We start from the raw sequence: 21,484 nt of genomic DNA, 5'->3' as shown, positions 1-21,484 counted from the left end.
GGCTGTTCTGCTTAGTTAAAGCTGTACCCAGGGCTGGCATTGTGGCATAGCGGGTTAAGCTACCGCCTGCAGCACCAGCATCCCATGTGAGCTCAGGTTTGAGTCCCGGCAGCTCTGCTTCTGATCCAGCTCCCTGCTAACGCGCCTGGGAATGCAGTGCATGACAGACTAAGCGCTTGGGCCCCAGTCACCCAGGTAGGAGACCTGGATGGAGCTCCCAGCTCTGGCCTGGCCCTGGCCCTGCCCCAGCCATTGCAGTCATTTGGGAGTGAAACTCCAAGAGGATGGGAGAGCTCCACACCCTGCCCCCCCTCTCTCTGCCTTTCAAATAAACAAACACGCTGTCTCCATCTGCAGAGACAAACAGGCAGTAGAGGTCTGTGTTACACCCTTCCCAGCCAACTCAGCTTCTACCAGGCCCGCACAGGAGGCCCCACCACCGGGCGGGCTGCAGATCACTACTTCCTGGCTTGGGAAGAACTGAAAGTCTTGCAGCGGGGTGGGTGGGGTGGGGTGGGAGGCAGAACAAGAATAACTACACAAAACAGAATTAGTAGGGGGGGACTTGTGTCCTGGGAGAGACAGCCTCCCCCTGGAACTCCACACTCCTAGTGTGCAGCTCCAGGCTTCAGGCTCCCAGCTGTGTGACCTTGGGGCGTGGATCAAGGGTACCGGGAGAGGACGTGGAGCACCGCCCTGGCACTGCGTCCTTACTGGAAGGGTGCAGGCTGGCAGCCCGGCTGCCCTTCCCGATCTCCCCAGGCAAGTCCGAGTGCCCCGTCTCTGCCCTTCTGCTACTCCTCTTTGCCCTGGCTTGAAGCAGTCACACCTGCTGTTCAACCCTCGCGTCGCCCCACCCCCAGATGAGGCTGAAGCGGGAAGTGTCCCCAGTCGCGGCAAAATGCGAACTTTCTACTGTGACTGGAACTTGGTGGCGTGCTCAGCTCAGCTCGCTCAGGAAGCATTCCTGTGTGTGACTGCTGAGAAAGCCCCTGGAGCAGACCTTCCAGTTCCTGTAAGTGTCAAACGCTGGCATTCCCAGAGTGGGTGAAAAGACAAACAGATGGTGTGTGTGTGTGTGTGTGTGTGTGATGCACGTGTCTGGGAGCATCGCTGAAGGCTCAGGGGAGCAGGTGGGCACCTGCACCCTCCCAGAAAGGCTGGGGTTATCAGCCAGCCTCGGTGTCAACGCCACAGGAGGGAGGTGCTGTTTGTTTTTCTTCAGCAGGTGAAGACACACCAGAGCTGAACAGCAGAAGCTGAGGAGCAAGAACTCCACTTTCTTTGATTCTATCTAAAATTATAAAGTTAAGCTGCAATGCTTCAGACTTACATGTTGGATGGAAGGTTGAAATAATAACAGGGCCAGCGCAGGTTAAGCCACAGCCTGTGACACCAGCATCCCATACAGGTGCTGGTGCGTGTCCCGGATGCTCCACTTCCAATCCAGCTCCCTGTGGGAGAGCAGCAGCAGATGGCCCAAACGCTTAGGCCCCTGCCACCCATGTGGGAGACCCAGATGGAGTTCCAGGCTCCTGGCTACGACCTGGCCCTTAGTCCCAATAAGTCTTAGCTGTGGTTGCTGTGGCCATTTGGGGAGTGAACCAGCAGACGGAAGATCAGTCTCTCTGTAACTCTACCTTTCAAAAAAACAAACACAATATGCTACAAGAATAAGTTCATTAACAACGTGCCAGCCCCATCAGATGTCACCTGCGAGGGGCTGAAGTGCATTCTCCCGGAAGTCGTGTGTCAAAGGCTAGACCCACAGGTGCTCAGGCTGCCACGGTGTGGGAGACAGGCTCTTTGAAGAGGTGATTAAATTAAAAGAGGTGCTTACATTGGTTCCCAATTCAATGGAACTGAGCCCTTACGGACTGGCGAGAAGAACACGGATGGGCACCAAGGGAGCGGGAGAGGCCTCAGATGGAACCACACCTGCAGACCCCCTCACCGCAGTCTCCAGACCCCCAGAACCATGAGGAAGAGCATCCGTGGCACTGAAGCCACCTGGCCTGTGGCACTTGGTTATGGCTGCCCCAGGTGACGGATACGCTAGTTAAATGACTGTCTCATTCAAGAGGAAGACAATTCAGATTTCTGATAGGCATCAGTACTCCCATAATCACATGTAGCAGGACTCTGCCTTGAAAAATCTAGAAAGACTTCATTCTGCAAGAAAAAGAGAAAAGGCTACCCTTGACCTTGCCAGCTCCCACACTGCCACCTCCACGTGAGGCGAACTTACGTAACCAGGGGTTTTTATCACTTCCTGTCATCGACATCATCCTGCCTAACCCAACCAAGTCAGCTTCTGCCAAGTCCACACGGAAGTCTGACTGCGACTCAGCAGTGACAGGTTCAGGACGAGACTACAGACGTCAACCGTGGAGGGAACGTCCCAAGTCCTAGTCTAGGCCTCTTCTGGGAATAAGCAAAGCGGGCCTACCCAAGGCAGCACACAATCCAGAAACAGATGCCAGAGTAGATCCACCCCAACACCTAGTACCAATCTGACGGTGCCACCGCATCCCTACCACCCCACTGAGGACAGCCTGTCACCGTTCAGATCACTCTCGGATCCCCCGGATGAAAACTGTTCCTACTCAGAACACGGTGTAAGCAGACAGAGATAAGAGACCAGACAACCGATGGAGCTCCCCCAGGGCCTGAGACTAAGCCTCAACCAAGGCACCGCTAACATCTGGGACTGAGTAACTAATCCTGGGTGCACCTCAGGGGTCCATGCTGGGCACTGCAGGGTGACTGTCAGCACCCCGGGCGTCTGTCCACTGCTGGGAAGCTCCCCCCAGCTCTGACAGCCCAAAGTATCTCCAGAAGTGGCCACGTGTGCCATGAGAGGCCAAACTGCGCCCAGCTGAGAGCCGCTGGTTCTGTGGGACAGGACACAGTGCAGAAACAACAGGAGCCGGAGGCCATGGAGGAGAGGGGATGGCAGCTTGTGAGAGCAGACTGCAGGAGGAAGGAGAAACACGCTGTGGACAGGCCAGGAACAGGTTCAGGGACGGGAGACTCACGGCGTCTCCAGCCCAAGGCTGCTGTTGGGTGCTGTGCTGTTTTCCCCAAAGATGTGGAAGAAAAATCCAGAGGCTGAGAGTAAAGGGGTTACAGCAGCGTCAGACACACCACGCCTGCAAGGAAGAATCAGCGTGCAAAAGGGAGCAGAGCAGGGCTCAGGCAACAGATGTCAATCAGGCTCCGAGGGAAGAAGAGCATGGCCCCTGCAGTCGGAGGACCTGGGGGTCCACATGAGATCAGGGGCCATGACGCTGTGTGTGCACAAGGACGTCACACATGTGCTGCGGTTTCCAAGGTCACTGTGGTTGGCAGTGGCGCAGAGAAATCCAGAGCAAGGGAGAGAAACCAGGCAGCTTGCTGGGAGTCCAAGGGACAGACTGAAGCCACAGGAGGGCACGTCGAGGGGAGGCAGACAGAGAGACTACAGTACAAAGCACGGGTTCAAGACGCTCATCCCCTTCAACTTCTTAATTCCAAGCCAAGGAAACTGTCCCAGGAAAATAAGCACAACCACAAGTCACGCACCCCGGACCAGGCAAAACCATAGGACGGTAAAGGACATTCGCTCACAGGGAAGACTGATGACATACATCCTCCAGGGATACCTTACAACCTGGAAAGCACAACAGAACGCGAAGTAAAGCAGCGTGAGCTATAAAACTGTGCGTGACACCCCAGTATTTAAAGGACAAATGTAGATGCCTCGGTGTACACATTTTCTTTTTTTAAAAAGATTTTGTTTATTTATTTGAGAGGTAGAGTTACAGACAGTGAGAGGGAGAGACAGAGAGAAAGGTCTTCTGTCCATTGGTTCACTCCCCAAATGGCCACAGCGGCTGGTGCCGATCCGAAGCCAGGAGCCAGGAGCTTCCTCCTGGTCTCCCATGCAGGTGCAGAGGCCCAGGCACTTGCGCCATCTTCTATTGCTTTCCCAGGCCACATCAGAGAGCTGGACTGGAAGAGGAGCAGCCAGAACTTGAACCAGCGCCCATATAGGATGCCAGCGCCACGGGTGAAAACAAGATCACAGGGAAACGTGAACAGGGTCTTAGAGAAGGGAGCCGGGGAAGCTCAGGGTCAGGTCTCATCAAGGTCAAGGGGGCGCCTGCTGGGGAAGGAGCCCCTGGATTGGAAGCACGGGAAGCTGAGGGCGCACTGCAGTTAGCAAAGGGAGTGGGGAGGGGGCAGCAGCCCCGCCCCGGCTGGGGGTGGGGGAGGAGATGGGCGAGGGGCCCTGGGAGGGCCCAGCCAGGCCTACCCCCAGGACTTCGGCTTCCTAAATGCCAACCTCAAGGTCATGTCACAAAGTCATGGCATTCCTTTAATTCTCTGACCGAAGATCTCTGAATGGCTGTTAGCACGTCTGACATATTACTGCAAGTGTCCCTGGATACTGCCGACGGAGGAGACCAGCGGGGCGTTAGGGCGGGCTGCTGGGGTCCACCACAAGGGGTCACGTGGGCTAAGTGCACTCCAGTGTCAAGCAGAGGAAGCTGCACAGAGAGGCAGCCAAGTTTTAGGAACCCATATCCAAAACAAGTAAGCGAAGTGTGAAAACCAACTGTATTCAAAAGAAGATCACACTAAGGACAGAAAATCTGAATTTCACAGTAGACTCCAGAGAAGGCTCCGCTCAGTAATTTCTTAGTAAGTTTTCAATCTTAAAAGGATTTGTAAATTAGTGAGATCATCTTGAGGTTTCTTTTTTCTTTGTTTATTTTCCTCAAAAGCTACCATGGACTTACCTATACTCTGTAGCCTTCAAAATTCATGTTTTAGGGGCCAGCGCTGTGGCATTGAAGGTTAAGTCTCTGCCTGCAGCGCCAGCATGCCATATGGGCACTGGTTCAAGTCCCAGCTGCTCCACTTCTGATCCAGCTCCCTGCTAAAGCACCTGGGAAAGCAGCAGAAGATGGCCCAAGTTCCTGGGTCCCTGCACCCACGTAGGAGACCTGGAGGAAGCTCCTGGATCCTGGCTTCAGCCCAGCGCAGCCCCACTTTTGCAACCATTTGGGGAGTGAACCAGTGGATGGAAGATTTCTCTCTCTCTCTACTCTCTACTTCTGCCTTTCAAATAAACAAATAAATCTTTTAAAAAAAATCATGTTTTAGAGGCAGGCACTGTGACACAGCTGTCAGCCATGGTTGTGGAAATGCCTGGGATAGAATTCGCCTCTGCTTCTGATCCAGCTTCCTGCCAGTGCTCACTCTGGGAGGCGGCAGGTGCTGACCCAGGTACTGGGGTTCTTGCCATCCACGTGGGAGCCAGACGGAGGTCCCAGCTCCTGGATTTGGGATGATCCAGACCTAGTTGTTGTGGACATTAGACAGCACCAGCGGACAGAAGATCCCTTTGCCGCACTCTGTCACACTGCCTTTCCAATTAAAAAAGAAAAAAACCCATGTTTGATATCGCAGCACCTGGGTTGGAGTGTGGGCTCCTGACCCGAGCACAGCTTCCTGCAAATGCAGAACCCAGGAGGCAGCAGGTGAGAGCCCAGGTGGTGGGGCTCCTGCCACCACAGGGGAGACCTGGACTGCACGTCCCCCTCCTGGCTGTGCCAGCTCCGGCTTGACCGTCGTGAGCATCTGGGGAGTCAATCAGTAAACAGAATCTCTCTCCTCTCCATCTGTGTGCCCCTCTTCCTTTCAAATAAATGAAAATTAAAAAAATTAAATCAAGTTTTAAAAGATTACACATTACCATAAATGCGTATTATGAAAACTTGGTTTAAAAGCAGGTGAAACAGGCCGGCGCCGTGGCTCAACAGGCTAATCCTCCGCCTTGCGGCGCCGGCACACCGGGTTCTAGTCCCGGTCGGGGCACCGATCCTGTCCCGGTTGCCCCTCTTCCAGGCCAGCTCTCTGCTGTGGCCAGGGAGTGCAGTGGAGGATGGCCCAAGTGTTTGGGCCCTGCACCCCATGGGAGACCAGGAGAAGCACCTGGCTCCTGCCATCGGAACAGCGCGGTGCGCCGGCCGCAGCGCGCTACCGCGGCGGCCATTGGAGGGTGAACCAACGGCAAAGGAAGACCTTTCTCTCTGTCTCTCTCTCTCTGTCCACTCTGCCTGTCAAAAAAAAAAAAAAAAAAAAAAAAAAAAAAAAAAAAAAGCAGGTGAAACGATATGGCAGTACTGTTTCAAATTCATAAACTATTTTCATACACAAACAGAGCCAAAGAACCGGAAGGAAATAAAACAAAAACGTTAACCAATTCCATCCCTCTGGCTGTTCAGATAGATGGTAGACGGATGCTTTATATTTTATCTGTCCAATGTCTAAACCTGCTATACTCAGAAAAAAATTGGAAATGTTATGAATCTGCCACTGCTTATTTAAAATGAGTAACCCAAGGAACAGAAACCAAAAGCTGGGGTGGGGGTGGGGGTGGGGGACATTAAGTTTCTCTGTTCTGTTCAAAACCAGCTACAGTGAAGAGGAACTAGGACACTCGGCGGGGGAGGAATACATTGAGTGATGACACGGGGATGAACCGACACAGGCGAAGGTTTTTACATAACACAGGCAAGACCGGGTGGTCAGGACACGGAGGCTGGGTTTTCTCACAAGGTCTGGGGACAAATCCTCCCAAGCTGGGTGAGCCTCTCTCGCAATGCTTCACCAAGCAGGACAGCGTGTGTGAGACACGCTCTGAAGGCTAATCCGTCAAGTCCCCAGGGACTTGATCAGAGCACCTGCAGAGAAAACGGCTGCCTCGAGAAGGGGGAAAGGTCTCCATAATGTGCACGAGTCACTCGGGAGATGCGATGTCTTGCTCCTCCTCTGCTCGAGCACTGATTGAGGAATCGGCTCAGCGAAGCTCATTTCTTAGGGAGGATGACAAGGGTGACAGGAAGTGGATGGAAAACACCTGTTCAGGGCCAGCCTTGTGGCTCAGCAGGCAGAGCTGCTGCCCACAACGCGGGGTCCCATGTGACCACCAGTCAGAGTCCCAGCTGCTACACTTTCAGTCCTGCTCCCTGCTAATGCGCAAGGGAAAGCAGCAAAAGATGGCTCAAGTGCTCGGGCCCCTGCCACCACGTCGAAGACCTGGATGGAGTTCCTGGCTTCTGGCTTCGGTCCGGGCTAGCCCTGGCTATTGAGGCCGTTTGGAGAGTGAACCAGCAGATGGAAGATCCCTCTCTCTCTCTCTCTCTCTAATTTTGCCTTTCAAATAAATAAGTAAATCTTAAAATAAAATAAAATATAAAACCCTGTTCAATGACGTGACTAAACCATAGTTGGGAAGATGGTAAATCTGAGACTCTGGGTTGAATCTACAAAGATTTGCATCTGCAAAATACTTACATTTATGAAATGGCTGTTTCTAGTGCTCTCTTTTTTTCAGGGTAATTACTCAGGATCCTGAACACATTTCCACTTGGAAGAAACTGCTCGCCTGTACTCTTAACCCTACAAGGCCTCCTGAGCCCTGGCCTCTTCTTAGAGGTCCCTCTCATTTACCACTGTTGCATGCACATTCCTGGCTGGAGCCGAGAGGCACCTCAGAGCTGCCAGGACTTGGATTCTGTGCCCACACTGGTCCCCAGAGGGCCCTTCTGTCCCAGCGCCCACCAGCCAGCCACCTGTGCAAGATGAATGTCTTCACTTCTGCTCTGTTCTCGCCAGCAAGTCCCAAGATGGACCTCCGCCTCCCCATCCCGACGTCACCCCTCTCCTGGGCACGGCAGCAGCCTCCTCCCTGGCCTCCGGCTGCTCCGCTGTGCACCGAGCACACACTGCCACGTCCACACGGCCCTGGCTCCTGCCTGTCCCTCACCCTCACTCCCCACACTCCTTTCTCCCCCCTCCACCCCTGCTCCCTCTTCCATGTGCACGTGTGTGTGTGTGTGTGTGTGTGTCTTCCTGCTGATGGGAACCCCACTTCAGGAAAGCAGCTTGGAAACAGGTAGCCAGAGCATTTAAATCCGGGTATTCCTTGATTCAGTAATCTCATTTCCATATGAAGGTATTCCAAAAAGCTCAAGGAAAAGGGGAATTAAAAGTTTACTGTGGTTCCCCCCCCCCCCAAAAAAATTAAAATCCACACATAGTCTTCCCATAATACACACTTTTCATGAATTTCTTGAAAACCTCTTCCTATGATCTGTAACAATGACAGACAGACGAATACCCAAGATGCCGAACTTCAGAGCCACGATGCAGGTAGGCGAGGGAGCCAGCGCAGGGGCCGGCATTCTAAACACTCAAAGGCAGCACAGGCCAGGCCTAAACAGAACTCTCCTCCTTCATGGCTGGGTTTCTCCTCGCCTTTCACACTGGGGTTCAGCTACCAGCTTCAAAAGCAAACACACGGCGGAATAGCAGTCCCCGCTTAAATCCTGCCATCAGGGTGCACCGAGCCTGGCTTGAAAGCTGCCGTCTATCATCAAGACAGTGCTCCAAAGCCAAGGCTCCCGGGGTCTGGAATTGGTGGAGAAGCACCCCCGGGCCTGCGGCACAGCCTGCCACAGGTGCAGGAAGGCAGCGGAGACAACCACGCTTTCCCAAGGTCAGCAATGTCCCTCCCAAGAAGCGGCTTCCCACAGCAGCCCTCCAGGACGGGCCAGTCATGCTGCAGAAACCTGTCTGGGGCCACAGGGCACGGCTGCTCTTTCCTCAATCCTCACCCCAGGGGGACGGAGGAAACTTAAAAGGCCCCAACCTGGCCTGAGGAACTGGAAGATGACACTGGGAATAAAATCACGTTCATTTACGCTCTACTAATTCAGAATTATTTTTATGATCTGCAGAGTCCAGCCTCACGTTGCCATTTTTAGACCCTGTGACAACAGGCTGAGGAGGAGGCTCAACCTACTTATGGCAACACATTTCAGAAGCTCTGACTCATAGGTAAACAACTAAGCTAACCGTGCTAATAATTTATCTGTTGGTTAAACCGAATACCTCTGTTTGGGTTGCTCCCTGGAGGCCCTGCGAGAACCAGAACCAGCGAGAAACACCTAACAAGCTCTGTGTCGAACTCTTCCACTGCAAGCCGAGGACAGCCCCCAGGGAAGCAGACAAACAAAACGCTGGCACCAACTCCTTCACATGGGGACGCTCCCATTGCCAAGAGTCTCCGGAACCAGTGAGGAACCAGTACCTCCCTGCCCTTCGCGTCCCTGCACTGTGGCACCCGACCAAGCGGCAGCTCCCGGTGGCCAGTGGCCGGCCCTCAGACAGGGAGCGCCACTGGGGGGTGGGCCTTGGGGGCTGCAGGCCCAAGTCACTGAGATGCTCGCAATGGGGTGGAGGGGCGTGGGGCTCAGGGTCCCTGCCGTATCAAGTCCCTCGGGCTCATTCTGCCTAAGACCAGTAGCCCCAGATTCCTAATACACCTCGGGATATTCCTGCTATTGTAGAAGCAAAAACTCCAACAATGCAACCCCCTACACACACACACACACACACACACCTTGTTTAAACCAGGATACATGCCGGCGCCGCGGCTCACTAGGCTAATCCTCCGCCTTGCGGCACCGGCACACCGGGTTCTAGTCCCGGTCGGGGCACCGATCCTGTCCCGGTTGCCCCTCTTCCAGGCCAGCTCTCTGCTGTGGCCAGGGAGTGCAGTGGAGAATGGCCCAAGTCCTTGGGCCCTGCACCCCATGGGAGACCAGGAGAAGCACCTGGCTCCTGCCATCGGATCAGCGTGGTGCGCCGGCCGCAGCGCGCCTACCGCGGCGGCCATTGGAGGGTGAACCAACGGCAAAAGGAAGACCTTTCTCTCTGTCTCTCTCTCTCACTGTCCACTCTGCCTGTCAAAAAAATAAATAAATAAAAAATAAAAAAATAAACCAGGATACATCCAAAAGTTTGTGGAAAAGTTTATTGCAGCACGCCCCCCCAAAATTGAAATTTTGAATTCAATGCATGGTTTTTCTTAACGTGCATTTTCCGTGGACTGCCTGAATCCACCTCATGTACTTTTGCACCAATGTTTCCTCACAAACATTCTGATATTCCCCTCATATCCCTACAACCCTACCTGAGGTAGAGAAGAGAACGGTCCTCCACGGAAAGGCAGGTTCAAGGTCCCGCATCGGTTATGAAAAAGTATTGTCTCCAGCACCCCGGAGAAACTGTCCACAATGGGCTATTTGGCTAACTGACGCTTTTCCCCTTGCACAAGGTACTTTTGGTTTTCTCTAAGAAAATTAACTGGAATTGTTTGTTTTCCAAAGCTCGACGCAGTCAGTTATTTGTCACTTGTCACGGTTGAGAAACGATCCGGGTGTGCAAGTCGGAATTTCCAGGTATTCTCGTGTTATCCTTGGAGGCACTTAAATCTCCCTTCCTGGAGGAAATATTTCTACCCGTTTCCATTCTTAGTAAAAGAAAAAAAAATGCACAATAAAGCTTACAGAGCAGGGAGTAGACAGCTGAACTGGAGTGCAAAACCTTCCCAATGCAGAGAGCAAGCGGGGGGGGGGGGGGGCGGCCCATTAGGAGGCTCCTTTGTGTGCGCAGGGCAGGTGAGAGCACCCCACATTCTGGTCCAAGGCAGTGGGTGGGGCCACGCGGCCCCTGGTGGTGCCCAGGTGGGACGGTGGTGGGTTCCTGCCTGCATATTGGCCCTGCAGTATCTGCCCAAAGGGGCTGAAGGCGGAGGAGTAGATCACCCCACTTCCTGTAAACATCCACACACCACCCACCTCCAACCTCCGCCAGCCACTCTGCTCCCTGCCACTGCTGTGGCACACCTGTTCCCTTGCCTTTTCTTGGTGACCTTAGTGTCAGCACCTTAGGGGGTGTGCAGGCCTCTTGGGGATTTTTATCTGAGGACAGAAGGTGGTGACTCAAAGCAAACACAGCTCCACAAATGTGCCAAGCTGGCTACACTGGACTAAAACCCTCAGTGCCATCTTCACCCTGACTGTGCTAAGTGGAACCATGCCACGCACCTGCGTTGCAAGTTTCACTGAATCCTGAAGCCAGCGCAGAGGGGAGCTTCTGTCACTCCTCTGAGAACCAGCAGCCCTTTTTCAAGTACGAGCAATGGGAGGCATTAAGGAAGCCTTGACAGGGAGGGTGGTATGGGAACAGGGTCAGCCAGACTCGGACGCACGCACACAGAGCAAAGCAGCGCGGGCACTGGCAGTTCATCTTGGCTGGAGCAAAGTTGGGGGGCAGGGGAGCGAGAGGGGAAGTGGACCGGAGCCGTGCTCCACCTGAACACCAGAAGGATTTGGGACACTTCCACATGACAATTTCCTCTTAATCGCTGGTTTCCACCATTTCTCAGTGCTCAACTAATGACTAAGGGAGGACCTCGAAATTTCAAGGTTCTACTTCCTACGTGTTTTCTATTCTTACTCGATACCAATTAACTTGATCATTGTCAGCTCCCTCTCCCAGATGACACACCCCAAGTCCCTATCAGCAGCTTCTTGTTCCCCTTCTCCCCCACCTCCACTGCCACCCTCCCCAAACGCACGCAATGAAGAGATGGCCATGCAGGCAAGCGTGTGCACACACACACGCACACACACCCTGTGGTCCAAACAGCCTACACTACTTATGATGACATAACAAACATTCAAATATTTTCACCAGAAACATGTCTCCTAAATATAACTTGCATGATTTTCAGAAAGGGCAAATATTTTTGTTCAACTGACAAGACCCACTGTTAGTTAACCCCTGTTCCTCCGGGCTCGTGAACCACAGACTCGCAGGGACGCTAGCTCCGGGCCTCACCGCTCACACACCAACTGACTCACCACGGGAAAAGGACTAGCTGGAAGCTGGTGACCAGAAGCACCACATGACTCCCAGAGGAATTCATTAAAAGAACTAAGGGTGGGGCAGGCATCGGTGCAGCAGTTATGTTACCCCTGGGGATACGCACAGACCCTAACAGAGGGCCTGGCCTGGGCGCTGGCTCCTCCTCCTCCTAACCCAGCACTCCTACTAATGCGCACCCTGGAAGGTGCCCAGCGGCTCAAGTACTTGAGTCCCTGCCACCTGTATGGGAGACCCAGACTGAGTTCTGAGCTCCTCACTTTGGCCTGGTCCAGCCCTGGGTGTTGTAGGCATCTGAGAAGTGAACCAGGGAACTCTGTCACTGGCTGCCTTTCAAATAAAAACAAGGTATGTGAAATTCACATTTCAAAGGAAGTAATGCTCTCATAGTAGGGACCACAAAGACACCACAATGAGGAAGACTCCTAAACAGATTCTATGCTATTTACCATCCGTGGTGGATCTCCTAACGCTTTGTGGTTACTGATAAAGTAGAATCTATGCCCGGAGTTTCTCTCTCTATCCAAGAATCATAAAGATACTTGCTGACGGCCTCTGGGTGTCTGCACCTGACACACTCTACTTCATCACTGGTATGATGCTGAGTTCTTCTCTTTCCTACCTTTGGTTTTTAATCTAATTTTCTTTTTTCTCTTCATTGTTTTCTGTCAGATGTCAGAGTTGGAGGGTTTCATTTTGTTTGGCCAATCATTACATCTCTCCCCTAGTGCATCAAAATACAGTAACTTCCGCCTCCTTTTTAGCCATGTACATAGGCGAGCCTCAGAAAGATGTACAATAGTTATAAAAATGTTTCATGTAGTAAGTGTCTAATGCAATGGAAATTACGGAAATTCTAACTCCAGCTTAGCAAGACCAACTAAATTTCTGAAACGTGGGTGATCCCTGTAACATCAGGGCTTCTCACCAAACAGCACATTGACAAGTACCTACAAAGGGACATCTGCCCAGGCATCTGCTCCTTCATTTGAGAGGAGCAATTCCACAAAAAACTATCCGGTGAAAATTCCATGGCTTCTATTGGACTGAGAGCTTTTTATATTCCACATGATCATCTTCCCCAGGTAGAGCAAAAACAAAATGAATGCTGATTGGGAATAAGTGAGTCACCATTCACTGTTAAGTCAATGTCTAAGCGCCTACAAAGTGAAGTAGTGCTGGATACCAGGACAACCCTAGTAATAAAGTCAGCTTGGCCTCTGAATTCAACACAGGTTGGATTTCTATTGTAAGGCATTCTATAAAACTAATTACTTTCTGTGGCTAGCAGCAATAGCATTCACACAGCAGCCGGTTTGAACTGGATTCCCCTAGACCAGGCTGGTTAAGATTAACCAGTATACACCTTAAAATGGAAAAGTTTCTCTAGTTAATTGTGCATTATAAATTTCAGTGCACGGCTGTGTGTTTCAAATGCTCCAAGTTTTTAGGGTCTGATTCACGCATCTCCGACAGCCTGGCAGGATTTAATTTATCTCAGACATCAGTGACCACATGGAGAATTTCATTTGATTACATAAAAAGAATTCACAGAATGTTTTTGACAAGTCACGGTTATTTTAACATTTACTAATTTGGGTGCAGCTACCACAGCTGAGGAGAAGACTCATCTGTTTCTTAGTGTAAAAGCCATCTTCGGGGGTGGCTCTTTGGCAGGGAAGACGCTGCTTGGGATGTGTGCATCCCACACTGCAGTGCCTGGTTCAAGTCCCGGCTCCTCCGCTTCTGAGCCAGCTTCCTGCTAACGCGAGGCATCCAGTGACGGCTCCAGTACTTGGATCCCTGCCACGCAGGTGCCAGACCCGGACTGAGCTCCAGGCTTCACCATAGTGGGCATTTGAGGAATGAACCAGTATAAGGAAGATGTCCTCTTTAAAAAAAAAAGGAAATTTTAAAAAAGATTTAAAGCCGGGGTCAGTGCTGCAGACTAGCGGGTTCTGCCACTGCGATGCTGGCATCCCACGGAAGCGCCAATTCAAGTCCGGGCTGCTCCACTTCTGGTCCAGCTCCCTGCTCATGTGCCTAGGAAAGCAGTGGAAGATGGCCCAAGTGCCTGGGCCCCTACCACCTATATGGGAGACCCAGTTAGCTCCTTGTTCTTGGTTTCGGCTGGGCCCAGGCCTGGCTGTTATGGCCATTTGGGGAGTGAACCAGTGAATGGAAAAGCTCTCACTCTCGCTCTGAAACTTTTTTTTTTTAAAAATGTTTAAACGTGTCTTTAAAAAACCCTCCCATCTTGTACATTTACCAACAAAACATGTTACTGCCCTAAAACTTTTGCTATAAAATATTATACCTCATCAGTGCATCTGTATGTACTCAGGTTATTACTGCCCCTTCCCAAACTGAAATCCAAGAGACTGGACATAATAAACCCAGCAATGAAGCATTTCATTTTTATTATCACAAGGATTTACGCACTTGTAGTCGCTTCAGCTGCCATATCAGTCTGTGGTTAACTTAAGGGGTAATTTGCAATTAAGCTTTTACATACGCGTTCAGGCCCAGTGCCACATATTCCTGCACGCACGTGCACACATAAACACACACACACACACACACACACTGGCCTCACGGTGGCCATCTGCATTTAGGCCCAGTGCCACATATTCCTACACACACACACACACACACACACATGCCTCACAGCCGCCGTGAAGAAGCAGAGCGGAGAACCCTGATATGGTGGCAGGTCTGCAGAGGGCATTCTCTGCTGAGAACACGCTCCATCCCATGAAATCCACGAGGAATGCACTAACTAGCAGGAACTGAGTCATGCAATAAACAGAGCAAGGGCACCTGCCAAACAAGAGGCACATGACGCACAGATCAATCCACAAGGAAGAAGCTGCACGGAACGTTTGGAGCCGGAACGGGAGGCGGTGTTACCCAGCCGTGACCCCAGCACCATGGAGACCCACGCTGAACCCCTCCAAGGGGAGGACGGGGGAACTGGGCCGGGCTGACTGCGTGCACCATCCCTGTGTACAAACCACACGGCTACACCCTCTCCTGAAGGCACTGCCAGCAAACCAGCACGGGAGCCAGCCGCACAGCAGACCCCCCATGTGGCACATCCAGGCGAGGGTCTGACACCCTGCATTCCTTTTATTTATCTATTTATTTATTTGAAAAGCAGAGTGGCAGAGAAAGACAGAGAGCACTTCTATCTGCTGGTTCACCCACGCGGGCGACAGGGACCCAAGGGCTTGGGCCATCGTATGCAGCTCTCCTGGGCACATCAGCAGGGAGCCGACTGAGGAGCAGCAGGCTAAGCCACCACCTGTGACGCCAGCATCCTGTCGCACTGTCAGTCTGAACCCCGGCTGCTCCACTTGTGATCCAGCGCCTCTGCTAATGCTCCTGGGAAAACAACAGTAGATGGTGCAAGTCCGTGGGTCCCCACCACCCAAGCGGGAGGCCTGGATGGAGTTCCTGGTCCAGTCTGGCTGTTGTGGCCATGTGAGGAGTGAACCAGTGCGGGGAAGGTCTTCCTCTAACTCTGCCTTTCAAATAAACAAACAAATATTTAAAAAAAAAAAAAAAGAAAAGAAAAAGAAAAAGAAAAAAGCAATCAAGTGAACTGAGCCAGCCGCTGGATATAGATGTCAGTGTCTGAAGCCACATTTCCAGCAGGTGATGAACTCCCAGGTGATGCCGCTTGCCAAGGCCATCAGAGGGGGTTTATCAGAAAGCACACCCCTGGGTGGGCAAGCGGAGACCCCGGGCGCAGACTCTCATCACCTCCTGGGTCTCGGGTCCTTTGTCTACAAAGGCGGAGGATAAGCCCTGCTCTGAGGTTCTCCCCCAGCTTTGTGATCTCAGGGCAGGGAGGAACGCTGATGGCCTGAAGCCCTCACTTCTTAAATCGGGGATTAAAGGGAAAGACAGAGCTGGAGGGAAGAAAAGGTTGCAGAGGAGCTCCAGTGGACCAGACAAAAGGGGGAGAACTTACTTATCTCTGTGGGAATGCCAGACACAAACAGAATGGCAGAGGCCAGCAGAGGCCACGGCTGTGCCACAGAACAAGAGACAGAGCCCAGGAATAACCCAAGTGTCCAGCAGCAGGGATTAACCGAATGAACTCCGACGGGAGTGCAGGGAAGTTAGCCCAGAGGCCGGGGAGCAATGAACTCCCAGTGCAGGGGAGTTAGCCCAGAGGCCGGGGAGCAATGAACTCCCAGTGCAGGGGAGTTAGCCCAGAGGCCGGGGAGCAATGAACTCCCACGGGAGTTAGCCCAGAGGCCCGGGAGCGTCCTATACGTTGTTACTGAGGGCGCTCCAGGACATGGGGCTCAGGAAAAAAACAGCTTCCAAAACAGTTTGTGCACTCTGCTGCTCTACGAGTAAGAAATAAAACAAGTATTATATATAAGCAAGACACTGTTTCCAAAAAGGACAAGGAAGGTTACCTCGTTTCCTACAGGGGCGCAGGGATGCAAGTTAGCCTTAACACACCTCATACTGTAGGTATGGCCTGGGCAGTGCTTTAATTTAAAAAAGAAAAATATGTTAAGAAAAACAAACACAAAGCAATGTATCAAGTTGGTGGTGAATGGATACACAGGGGCAAAAAACATCTTTTATGGTCATCCCTGATGGTATTTATGCAAAGACTAAACAGCATTCAGTAGCAATGAAGGCAGGCGACGAAGCACCTGGTGACAGCTGGGCAGTGAGGTGCCCCTCATGCTGCCTGCTAGCAGGCTGTTGGTTCCGTGTGTCTGCATAATTGAAAAGCTAGCTTTCCAAGGAATCTTCTTGATCTGATGTTCACACGCACACGTGTGTGATCTGAGCAAGAACACAACACAGCAGAGGCGGGCATCAAGGCCATCTCTAGCACACAGGCCGTGGGAGAGTAGTTGGGGTACACCTGCCGCTTACAGCCCAGGAAAAAAACTCAGTATCTGGACAAATCTCCTGGTGTTCGGATACGTTTATATTAGCTCACTATTTCCACAACAAAACTGCAGGGTGACTGCTTTGCCCATGGATAGCTGAGGTAACTGACTCAAACTGACTCAAAGTCAAGTTCCTTTACCTCCAAGTGTGAGGCTTTTCATATCGCCCCCTGTCCAGACTCCAACAGAGCAGGGGGCGGGGCCAGCAGCAGCAATCTCAGGTAGTCTTCCAAGGTCTCCTACCGGTTTTCTATTTTACACCAAACATACCAGTGTTTGCTTGGAAACAGAAACAGCATCATGAGTGAATGAGCAAATAAAGACACAGGGGCACTGTGCGGCCTCACAGTCCCAGAAGCCACAAGTCCACGTTCCAGTCTGAAGATGTGGAATGACAGCACGCTGCCCCTGTCACCCAGATGCTGCTCGAGGCCCAGTGAGAAAAACAGGATGCGTCCGTCTGTCCCACTAGCACACTGCCGGTAGCACGCCCAGCTGACGGGATTTCAGTTGGCACCCACAAATACACTTCCTGTGGATGCAGCCGCTAGCCATCAGGTGGGCAACGGCTCGTAAATCAACATCACATCATACGGTTTGCTGCTGTTCCGGATTATTCGGGCACATTGTGCAGAGGCGTGCTCTGCGGCTCTCCTGGGCAGAGGGCTGGGATGGGCAAGCCAGGAACACGGCACAGACTGCTTTCCAAGAGATGACGGACAGTGCCACGTCCACTATGTGGACGGCAGCGACTTAGCTTGCGTGTGCACAGAGGCACCAGGTGCACAGCACCGAGGGGCCCCGCGCCCCCTACACCGAGTCTCCCCTATTCCGAACATCCATGTGAGTCGCCCATTTGTCACAGTTCATGAACCAAGGTTGATTGCTCACAAAATCAGTTCTGTATTCAGACTTCCTCAGTCTTTCCCTAATGCGTGCTTCCTCCTGTTCCAAGATGCAATTTGGGTTTTCTTTCCATTTAAAACTCAAACACAGAAAGGCTGTTTCAGTGCACGTAACAAATGCAAGCCTATCGGAACCCAATCACGCTTGGCCAGGCGTCCTAAGCCGTGGAAGGCAGCAAGTGCTGGATGGGGTAGCAGGTGGGGTCGGCTCTTCCACAGGAACCAACAAGCCCAGCCAGACCACAGCCAGGAGCACAGCCTTAGGGAAAGGGCACTTCCAAGGATGCACCTGCTGTCGGGCGTGGGCGGGCAGCGAGCAGGGGCAGGAAGACCACCCTTCTGGACAGGGGTTTTAATTCTCACACCAACTCTGTCACGTCACTGGAATCAGACCAACAAGTGCCTTCCCTGGCTCTGAAACTCACCAAAGCCACCTGAGCCACGAGCCCATTCCAGCGTTGGCGTGACCTGGTGACCGCGTCAGCAAGGCACAGAAAAGCTAACCTTGAAGGTTTCCAAGCTCCAAGAGCAAAGCTGCTGACAACAAAAGGCAGCAGGAGTGAGTACATGATTACCTGGCCAGTGAGTTAATTAAACAGGCAACAAGTGCCCCAGGCCCTGAGACAATCGAGGGCTCCGTCACAGTGGAGTGGGAAAGGCAACCTTTCAGGCTGGCTGCCTTTCCTCCAAAGAGAAGCCATCAACTCCGAGGCGCCCTTCTGCTTCCCAACCTCCACAGCGCTTCCTGGTTCCAGGCTCCCACAGCACGGTCCCAGAAGCAGCAGAGGCAGCCCTCGCCTGACCGTCACAGAGGTGAGGAGGTGGCCATGGCCGTGGCCCAGTTCGCAGCCCTGAGACAGCCCCCCCCCCCGCCCCGGCACCCCACACTGGCAAGGACGGATGCCACTCTGCAGGAAGCTGGTGCCAGCCAGCTGTCCAGTCACTTCCAGCCATGTCACTGTCCACTTTGCTGCGTTCCAACAAGGCTCTGTCAATTGTGTGCCTGAAAATCCTCTTTGCAACCTTAAAGCCATGCTGTCTCCTTCACACACTCCACCATGCTGTCTCCTTCACACTCTCCACCGGGCACTTCTGCAGAAACACAAACCTCCCCGCCCCCACACCTGTGCACCTGCCACACCCCTGCATCTCCAGATTGTGCCAAACGTCTCCCCGTGGGGAAGGGGAGAAACACCTCTGAGAGCCACGGCCTTTCAGCAAGCCACAGTGTCTGTAAACACAAGAAGAGCGGCCCCATGAACCAGCAGTGTGAGATTTCAATGCCAACGCGATTACACTGAACTATCTTCATCAGCCCACAGGAACCGGTCTTTGTCTCTGAAAGAGAATCACCATGGAAGACCAAACAAGCCAAATCTGAGCGTTTTTCCCCCACCACTCCTACGAATATAATATGCACAGCGAGTAACTCCCTGGAAACAAGGGATTCGGGTCAGCCGTCAGCCTAACTCCCCGCACCCCAGGATTTTACGATGACATCAGAGGGCGCCAGCAGCCGCACCAGCCAGGCTGGAGGCAGACCCTGATCTGTGAAGGGGGCAAAACAGACAACTCATCATTCCTACTGCCACCCTGCCCATCAGCCTTCAACCCTCTGCCATCCACAATCCAAAGAGGCCCCCGTCCCTAAGAAAATCCAGGTCAGGAAGAGCTGGGCTGGGGTGATGGCCCCAGGTGGCCTGTGCGGAGAGGGGCTCCCTGGAGCCAGCGGCTCAACAGGTGAGGCTGCTCTCCAGGGAACCCTGAAGGCTGGCAGGCTGGTTCCACAGGACTTTTCAAGGCCAGCGTTGTGGCAGCAGCAGGTTAAAACTCCGCGTGAGACTCTGGAACCCCCAGGTCCCATCTGCTCCGCTTCTGATCCGGCTCCCTGCTAATGACCCGGGAAGGCAGCAGAAGTTGGCCCAATTGCTTGGGCCCCTGCACCCACACGGGAGACCTGGAAGAGGCTCCTGGCTTCGGTCTGTCTCAGCCCTGACCGCTGGGGCCATTAGGAGAGTGAGTCAGTGGATAGAAGGTCTGTCTCTGTCACTGCGCCTTTCAAATAAATATACAAATCTTAAAAAAAAAAAAAAAAGGGCACTGAAGAAACAAGTACTTAAGAAATTAACAACAAAACTGATTCTAAAATCTGTCCCTTAAACATCATAAGAGGAACTATCTTAGCTCACTCTCTGAGGCTGCCACCGAGTTCCACAGCCCGTGTAGCTCACACAGAAACAAAGCGTGTTCAGCTCAGAGTCGGGGAGGGGGGCAGGGCACAGAGCCAAACTGGCCTTTATGGCAGCTCCGACGTGGGAGAACCCTCTAACCCAGCACTCCGCTAATTCAGCAGGGACACCTCTCAGTGCCGTGGCTGTGGGAGCTCACTTCCCAGCTCGTCTCGGGCGTCACCGTGAACACGCGGAAATCCCCACCACCAGCACACGGTGAGGGCAGGGGCACACTCCACCTCCCCCACCCGCCACAAGGCCACCCACGCAGCTCTGTCCTCTATGGAGGGGAGCCGGGCAGAAAGGCACAGTCACCACCTGCAGCCCAGCCGGCTGCCCAGAAGTGCTCAGTGGGGGGGCTCACCCCAAGGCCTGGCAACCCCCGCAAGTCCCACACCACGCAGGCCGCTCGGCCGATGCCGCCTTCTGTTGAGTCTCTCTGGCTCCTCTTCATCCGCCTCAGCCCAGATCCCACCGGCGGGAAAGAGTGCCCGTGAAGGCACACCTGTGCCCTGTGCCCATCGGAGGGCAGGTGCACAGCGGGAGGAGCTCGGCACTCACCGAGCTGGAGATCATTAACCAGGCACTTGGGCCCCTGGGCAGGAGGCGAGAGGTCGCTGGCTGAGCAAGGCTGTTGGCCAACACACAGTCTGGGTCGTTCCGGGAGAGGGGCTTGCCGCCGGGGATGGAGCAAGGAGAGAACCAGCCGGCACGGGGGTGGGGGTGGGGGTGAGGGCAGGGCCCCCGCTCCCAGGGCTGCGCGGGCTCCCCAGGGCGTTTTGTGATTACGGTGAGGAGTTACAAACAGCTGGGCCTCGTGTCCAGCTTCTCAACAGAAGCGGCTCCTGGGGAGGTCACGCTTTAGGCCCCACAAGGTCCAGCCCTGCACAGAAAGGACGGCCGTGCCCGTGCCCTGCGCTCTCCGTGGAGCCCACGCCGTTCTCCAGCAAACGGGGTCAGAGGTGCCGCTCTGCACGTGCCCCACCGTGGCGGTCTGGGAGATCGCTGACCAACGCTCCAGCTTCTGCAGGGGCAGACATGCCGGCTCCCATCCCCCTTGTCTGAAGCAGCCAGCCAGCGTCTGCCTGCTCGCAGGGCCGCCCCCAAACCGCGAGACAGCCCTGCGTTCCCACCCCGGGGTTGCATAATTCACTTTTTCTCAAGTTACTGATCTGCCAGAGAGCGTGATTTGTGACTGAAGGAAAAAGGAGAAAAGCAGACCACGGTCTCCCCGCTGCCGTGAGTGACGTCCAACAGGGAGACACTTTTTATTCAGGGCTATTGGTTTCTGCACACTTTTAAGTGGCGCTTAACCTGAGTACCCTGTAACAGAGCAAAGGAAATTCTAAGCGCCAGGTTTATCTTGGACGGAACACACGCCTCCACGTTCGGGGGCGGAGGAACACGGGAGCAGGGAGGCCGATCTGTCCGGCAGCCAAGGTGGGTGCCGTTTTGGAAAAGCTCCACCTAACAGCACCGCGATGTGCTATGTGACTGCAAGGGAAACAAAGTTAGGAGTCACGTGACTCGCTCCCAAGCATTTTCCGTAAAGGTTATAAAACAAACGAGGAAGCTGTGCAGATTCCGGGGGACAGACCCCAGAGGACCCCAGCGCACCTGTCCACGGCAGCCCAGC

General features: G+C 53.3%; 1 protein-coding gene across 5 annotated transcripts in view; it reads right to left on the bottom strand.

Annotated features, from left to right (window-relative positions):
• NEDD4L (NEDD4 like E3 ubiquitin protein ligase) overlaps positions 1–21,484 on the bottom strand; it is a 314,905-nt gene that overhangs the window by 161,113 nt on the left and 132,308 nt on the right. The window lies entirely within an intron of this gene.

Source organism: Lepus europaeus, chromosome 9 (assembly GCF_033115175.1).
Source record: "Lepus europaeus isolate LE1 chromosome 9, mLepTim1.pri, whole genome shotgun sequence".
Taxonomy (NCBI): Eukaryota; Metazoa; Chordata; class Mammalia; order Lagomorpha; family Leporidae; genus Lepus; species Lepus europaeus.
This window is presented reverse-complemented; position numbering and strand designations above follow the sequence as displayed.